Raw genomic sequence first — 7475 nt, 5'->3', positions numbered from 1 at the left:
GGCCTCAATGTAGATAAATAACAATTATTACAAATACGTTGATCTACACACCACTGGAGAAGTGTGGAAAATAGTAGTACACACCCATGTTCAGTCCCCACCTCCTTACTGAATAAACATGAAGACCACTCTCCCTTAATCCTCTCCAGCTAATGGATGCCATGAGACTGGTTCTATTTAATGAAATGTTAGTGTGTGTCTCTTCTGGGCTGAGGAATTTAAAAGTCACTATGCTACTCCACACTGTCTTCTGTGTTAGTGGTCTTGAGGTCACGTGTTGGGATGTTAGTGTCACAAGATGTAAAGAACCCAAATATACAAGACAAAAGAAACTCCATTCCCATCTTCAACCCATGCTACCATCCCCCAACTGTGCACACACGCAAGCACACACACACATACACACACACACACACACACACACACTAAACGTGCATCAGGATTTGCATGAATGATAAATAAACATCTGATATGCTAATCCAGGAAGATTTTGAGGTTTCTTTGTTAAGACAGCCTTGTTTGACCTATTCTGATGACTGTAAATATTGTTACAATTTTGTTTTCCAATGGCTGATAAACCATATTCTATGAATTCCTTGGACATAGTATCCTTTTTGTACAGAGCATCTTTATGATGCCATATAGTAAATTTAAAGCTTCCATAGTCAGCAATAATATGTGAGCAATCCTAGGATTTGCTAAGTAATTCATGAGCCTCATTCTGTACTTCTTCACAGTCACTTTTAGATAATAAATCTCTTCCAGAGAGATAATTATGACATTCATATATCACATTTATGTGCTTTGGATTCAAATAAATCTGGCCCTGCTACTTAGTAGCTGTGTGGGTTAGGGCAAGTCACTTAACCTCTCTGAGGTTCAATTGTCTCATTTGACAAATGTAACTAAAACAAATCTATCTAGGGATGCTGTGAGGATAAAATGAGGTAATACATGAAAATCATTTAACATGATACCTAGTAAATATGCATACTATAATTTAACTGTTAGCTCATTATAGAAAGGGATTTTCAGCACTGATGTATGTAGCAGAGGCATTTGAAGAACTTAAAATGCTTTTCATGTTGGCCCCAAATCTGACCCACCCTAACATAGTGATAGGAGCATTATTATTCCAAGAGTCAATTAGTGCAGATGACTCCATCCCATGTCTACTTTCATGGAAGGCAGTCCAAACCAAGGAAAAGTATTATATCTGGGAACAATGGATGGTTAAGTATCTCAGGATTAGCAATGATGAGTAACCGTAGCCAGCTCTAAACCTGAAGGACAAGGGTAGGGTGTAGTTAGTGAAATCCAGAAAAAATATGTAGCTATAGGAGAGAGATGCCCAACGGAAGCTGTGGTTTTCTGTAAAACACATATACTGCCACAGTGCCATGGCAGAAAGAGAGCCGGGATAATAAATAACATTTCTCTCCTCTTACTCTCTCCTACAATCTCCATCCAGTGCCTCTGGTTGAATAGTTCCCCAAATGAAAGTCAGAGCAAAGGTGCTGTGTTGATAGAATCCTTAGAAGTCAGCCTCCCAGGGCACAAAGAAGAGTGGAAAAGGGCACAAGTAGATCTAGAGGAGCAACCAGAGAATAAAGAGCAAATCTATTTGCTTACCCAAGGCCTGAGTTTCCAGAGAAGGTTGCACAGGAGGAAGGTGGCAGAGAGGCTGAAAGAAATTTTCTCAATCTAGAAAGGCTGCAGAGGTGTTTCTACCTGAACTTGCTCCATGGTGGAAGAAGGACAAAATTGGAAAGACCTCAGAAGAGATGGCTGAGGGTTGAACAGAGGGAGGATAGGAACTTCTAGGTCAGTGTAGAATATGATTTAGTTCTTTTAAATCATGACATCTTTTAAGTTGTCATGAGTTCTTTTAAGTCATGACATCTGACTTTATGGAATAAGAATCATATTTACTAAACACATACTATTACTCTGTGTGATTTTCCAAATTGTAACAAAAGAAACCTAGTTATTTTGTGCTGGTAAAAGTTATAGGTTATCTTCCTAAATTCATCCTATATAGCAATGTTATAAGTTATCTTCCTATATAGTCCTTCCACTTATCTTCTTAAAAAATGACTACTAGACATTTAAAACTGGCACCAATATATATCTGTTAACATTTTGCTATACTTGTTTCCTGTCTTTTTCTCTCCAAAAGTGCCAACCACTAACATAAATTTAGTGTATATCCTTTCAGTCAATTGTTTTGTACTTTTACATACACATATAATGATTTTTTAAAAAGGTTTGTGGAAGTGGAATTACATTATCTTAGCCCTTTTGAGAAACAACCTATCCTATCTGGTTCTTGAGTACGTTCCTCTCCAGTCTGACATACAGAAATCAGAAGAACATCTGAGTGCTTAGCTCTATAGTTCCCTCCAAATCTTCTGTATCAGGTGTATCAATTGTTCCACCAACAAGACCACCATGTAGGTACACAGGTAACTTATATCTTCATTTAGGGGGCCATGGGAACTCCTGGACAGTCTCCTACCATATTTATTGTCACAGGAAGCTCAGAGTTTATTTTTATCCACTTTACGCCTAGACCTACATACTACACAATGATATCTGATTTACAACTGATTAAGCATAATGCTGGAGCTTGCTATCTCCTTAGGATTTATCCTAGAAAATAAGGTATATATCCTATCTAAGGGGTCTATTACCCCTAGGTCTCAGCCGAAGAAGGTAAGGACATGGCCAGTTCCCTCCTACCCCAAATATATACTCATGTCTGTCTTGTTTCATCACCAATCCTCTGCTCAAGAATCTTTCCCTCCAAACTCATGGTATCTTTATCTACTTTTAGTGGGGAACCAGGAAAAATCCTGCTTCTAATTTAGCATAACTTTTTGGTAAATCTTTCTTTCTTATACCTAGATCAATGGTCTTTTGAATTTATAAAGTCAGATTTTATTCTTTACTCCTCATTGGGACTATAGTGTTGCAAAGTGCAGATGGTTACAGAATGAGAGTGAATTCCAAGAAGTAAAGAACATCTCAGATAATATGTAAATCATTACTCTGTTACACAAGCAGAATCATACAATATGTGACATTTTGTGTCTGACTTCTTTCACATATCATAATGCTTTCAAGGCTCATCCATATTTTAACGCATATCAATAGTTTTTCCTTTTTGTGGCTGAATAGTATTCCATTGTATGGATATACCACATTTATATAATTATTCACCAGGTGATGGATATATTGTTTTTTCCCCCATGCTTGACTATTAAGAATAAATCTAATATGGACACCCAAGAACAGATTTTTGTATGAACAGATGTTTTAATTTCTCTTAGAATGTGCCTAGGAGTGGTATTGTTATTGGTTATTGTTATAGGCATCTATATGGTAGATAACTCTATGTTTAACATTTTGAAGAATCATCAAATTATTTTCCAAAAAGACTGCATAATTTTACATTTTCACCAGAAATGTATGAAGGTTTCAGTACTCGCCATACCTGTTATACCCTGTCTTTTAAAATTTTAGCCATCCTAGTGGGTGTAAACTATTATCTTATGGTTTTGACTTGCATTTTCCTGATAGCTAATGATTTTGAGCTTGTTTTCATGTGCTTATTGGACATTTGTATATCTTCTTTGAAGAAATGTCTATTCAAATCCTTTGCTCATTTTAAAATTTGATTATATATCATTTTATTAATGAGTTATGTTTTTTAATAAAATTCTGGATACAAGCCACTTACCAGGTATCAGATTTATCCCAGTCTGTGGGTTGTATTTTCACTTTTTTGATAGTGTCTTTTATAACACCAATGTTTTACATTTTGATGAAGTATAATTTATTTTTTTCTTTTATCACTGTGCTTTTGGTGTCATTTCTAAGAAAACATTATCTATCAGAGTTCATGCAAATTAACTCCTATATTTTGATCTAAGAGGGTTATAATGTCATGTCTTACATTTAGGTGTATGATCCATTTATTTTTATTTTTTTATTGTAGTAAAGTATACATGACATAAAATTTAACATTTAAACATTTTTTAAGTGTACAATGTAATGGCATTAAGTATATTTACATTATTGTGTAACCATCACCACTATCCATTTCCGGAACTTTTTCATCATCCCAAACTGAAACTCTGTGCCCATTAAACATTAACTTCCTATAATCCCCTGCCCTAAACCCCTGGTAACCACTACTCTATTTTCTGTCTTTATGAATTCTATTATTTTAAATACTTCATGTAAGTTGAATCATACAGTATTTGTGTTTTTGTGAGTGGTTTATTTCACTTAGCATAACTCAAGTTTCATCCATGTTGTAACATGTCAGAATTTACTTCTTCTTTAAGGCTGACTTGTTATTTTTGCATTTATATTCATCAGGGATATCGGTCAGTATTTTTCTTTTCTTGTCATGTTCTTATCTAGCTTTGGTATCAGGGTAATGCTGGCCTTGTAAAATGAGTTTGGGAGTACTTCCTCCTCCTTGCTGGAGTCCTTGAGTGCCTTGGTGTTGGAGTGGGTTGTGAAAGCCTGGGACACGCTAGTCAGCTTGGCAATGGGCCCTGCTGGATTACCCCTGGAGTCTGTGTCACAGGCATTGATTGGGAGCCTGAGGCCACAAAAGCCACTCAGGTCAGTAGGAGCTAGCCAGTGCTGGAATGTACTGGGAAACTGCTGGAGCTTGATGGAAGTCTGTTGTCACAAGGGCTACCTGATGCCATAGGAGACAGCTGGTGCTGGCGTAAGCTGGGAGTCTGCATTCATGGGAGCTTGTCAGGAACCTGGTTCCAGCTGAGTCAGCTGGCACCTTGCTGGGCTGTGATCCTGGGACCACTGGAGATGCCTAAGACTGTGGGAGCCAGTAGGCACCAGAGTGGATTGAGGGCCTTGGTTCATGGAAGCATTCTAGGAGCCTGGATACAAGGAAGCTGCCTGGAGAGGAAGAATCACCTGTGGCCACTGGCCAACTGGGACTGCTGAAACTGGCCAGTTCCTTGGTGGGGAACTGAGTTTGCAGGGGCCCTCTAATAACATGGAGCCAAGGAAGCTGCCTGAAGTCATGGATGTTGTCTGCGACTGCTGGAGTAGCAGGCACCAATGTGAGATGGGAACTTGACTTCCTGGAAATCTGCTGGAATCCTGGTGCTGTGGAAGCCACCTGAGGCCACTAGAGTCAGCAGCTGCCTGGGACCACTAGAGTCAGCAGATGTCAGATGAACTGGGAGCCTACTGGAAGCCTGGTACCACAGATGCTACCCAGTGCCTTGGGACCCACCTGGGGTCACAGGAGCTGCCAGGTGCCAGGGTTAGATGGGGGGACCTGTATTCACAGGAGCCCACTTTGTGCCTGGTACCATAAATGCTACCTGGTGCCACTAGAGCTAGCAGGTGCCAGGGTGAGCTGGGGCCTGGCTTCCTCAGAGCCCACAGGGAGCCTGGAATCACAGGAGCCACCAAGGGTCACAGGAGCAGCTTGGAGCCCCCAGAGCTGTCAGGTGCATGGGTGTGATGGGGGCCTGGGTTCCCAGGAGCCTGTTGGGAGCCATCCTATAGAAACCACCTGGAACTGTGAGAGGTGCCTGGGACCACTGGAGTAGGCAAGTGCTAGGGTGAACTGGAAGCCTAAATGTGTGGTAACCTGCTGGAGCCCTGGCATGGAAGTTGCTTGAGATGCTGGAGTAGGCATGTGCCAGAGTGAACTTGGGTCTGGCTTCACAGGAGCCCATCAGGAATTTTATGCCAAAAGTGACACTTGGGGCCACTGGAGCCAGTAGGCACCAGGGTGAAATGGTGGCCTGGGTTCCTGGGAGCCTTTGGGGATCCTGGTGCCAAGGGATCTACGTGGAGCTGTTAGAGTTGACAAGTGAGAAAGTGAGCAGGGACCATGGTTCCTAGGAGTCCTCCAGGAGTCCTGTCATGGAAGCTGCCTGAGGCTGCTGGAGTAGGCAGGCACTGGGGTCAGCTGGGGTCTGGCTTCATGGGAGCCTGCTGGGAGTTTGGCGCCAAGGATGGCATTTGGGACTGCCAGAGCTGCCTGCGGTCACTGGAGCCAAAAGGTACCAGGGTGAGTGGGGGTCTGGGTTTGCAGGAGCCTGCAAGAAGCAACATACAGCTGTGGGAATTGGCTTGGTGCTGGGATGGGTTCTCTCTGGGGTTTGGGGTAAAGTTGGGTACTCCTTTTACTCCCCTCCCATGGGGAAGGTGTCTTTCTCCACACTGAGCTGCCTTAGCTTAGGAGAGGGGTAATGAGGTAGTGTGAATCTGTCTTTCTTACACTCCTCAATGTGTCCTTTCTTATTTCTTATTTCTGTGGTTCACCCAGGTGCTGTGATTGCCTCACCTAGAGTATTTGCTCTTGTGAAGGTATTTTCGTGTTTTCAGACCTATTTTTAAATAAGACTAGTTGTTCTCTGATGACCAGAACCTCTATGTGTTCCAATTCTAGCAAGGTCTAGTTAATTATGATCCAGATAGGATTATTTAACCACTCACATAGATACTAAAGCTTATGGAATCAGGCTGTTTGTATGAGGGTCTCCATGACCTTAGATGAAATGTGAATTGGGAAAATTCAGCTGGCCTTTGTAGAAAAGAGGCCACCAAATACTGATTCTCCATTACTTGAAATATCATCTAAATTACACAGACCTGGATTTGGTAGAGATTTCACAAACTTAGCCCTAATTTTTGCATATATCACTAGGGCCTAAGACACAGTAGATCCTTAATAAATATTTGTGATGCAGGGATATTATTTTTGAAGACTATTAATGTGTTTTTTTCCTTTTAATGTTTACTCATGTGTGAGAGTCCAGTATTTTGCTAGATATGTTCATTTCACCCATTGTTTGTGTATAATCTGAGTGTGTATGTGTGTCTGTGTCTGTGTAAGGGAGGGGATTAGGATTACAACAGGAAGGCAAAGAAAGTGGATACCAATATTAAACTTTAAGCATGTCAAATAGGACTTTTTCCCTAGTCTGTAGTAGGCAATAATCTTGAAAAACAAGTATTGTCAAGAGAGGAAAAGTATTCTATAGATTTTTAAAAATGTTTCCTTTACATAAGGAGAGGCAGGTTGATGAAATATGAAGTTTATGTGGTGTCTTCCACAGACTAGAGAGGAGATACTCCTTCCATTGTTCAGTTGGGGCTTAGTGTCTCTAGCAAGTGGTATATGATGTAAAAGAAGTCCATTACAAAGAGGAAAAGTAACTGAAAAACCTGTCCCTCTTCCTCAGGTGACTGTGGTAAGAGAAAAATGACACCTAAAGAAATATATGTATTATGGTCTTTTTTCTTTTCCCGGAATAAGATCTTGAGGTGGGAATCTTGTTGGAGAGCTTAAGACAAAATCTAAAATCAGAGGAGTTTTTGTTCTCTATTCCATTTGGGACTATAGGAGGAGACTTCCTTTCAGTGTTCCCTCCATATCAAAATGTGGCAGCAACCACACCTGAGTCAAGTTA

This window comes from Aethalodelphis obliquidens, unplaced genomic scaffold (assembly GCF_003676395.1).
Source record: "Aethalodelphis obliquidens isolate GAN/ISIS:26980383/991018 unplaced genomic scaffold, ASM367639v1 scaffold54, whole genome shotgun sequence".
Lineage (NCBI taxonomy): Eukaryota > Metazoa > Chordata > Mammalia > Artiodactyla > Delphinidae > Aethalodelphis > Aethalodelphis obliquidens.
Note: the sequence above shows the minus strand (reverse complement) of the source record.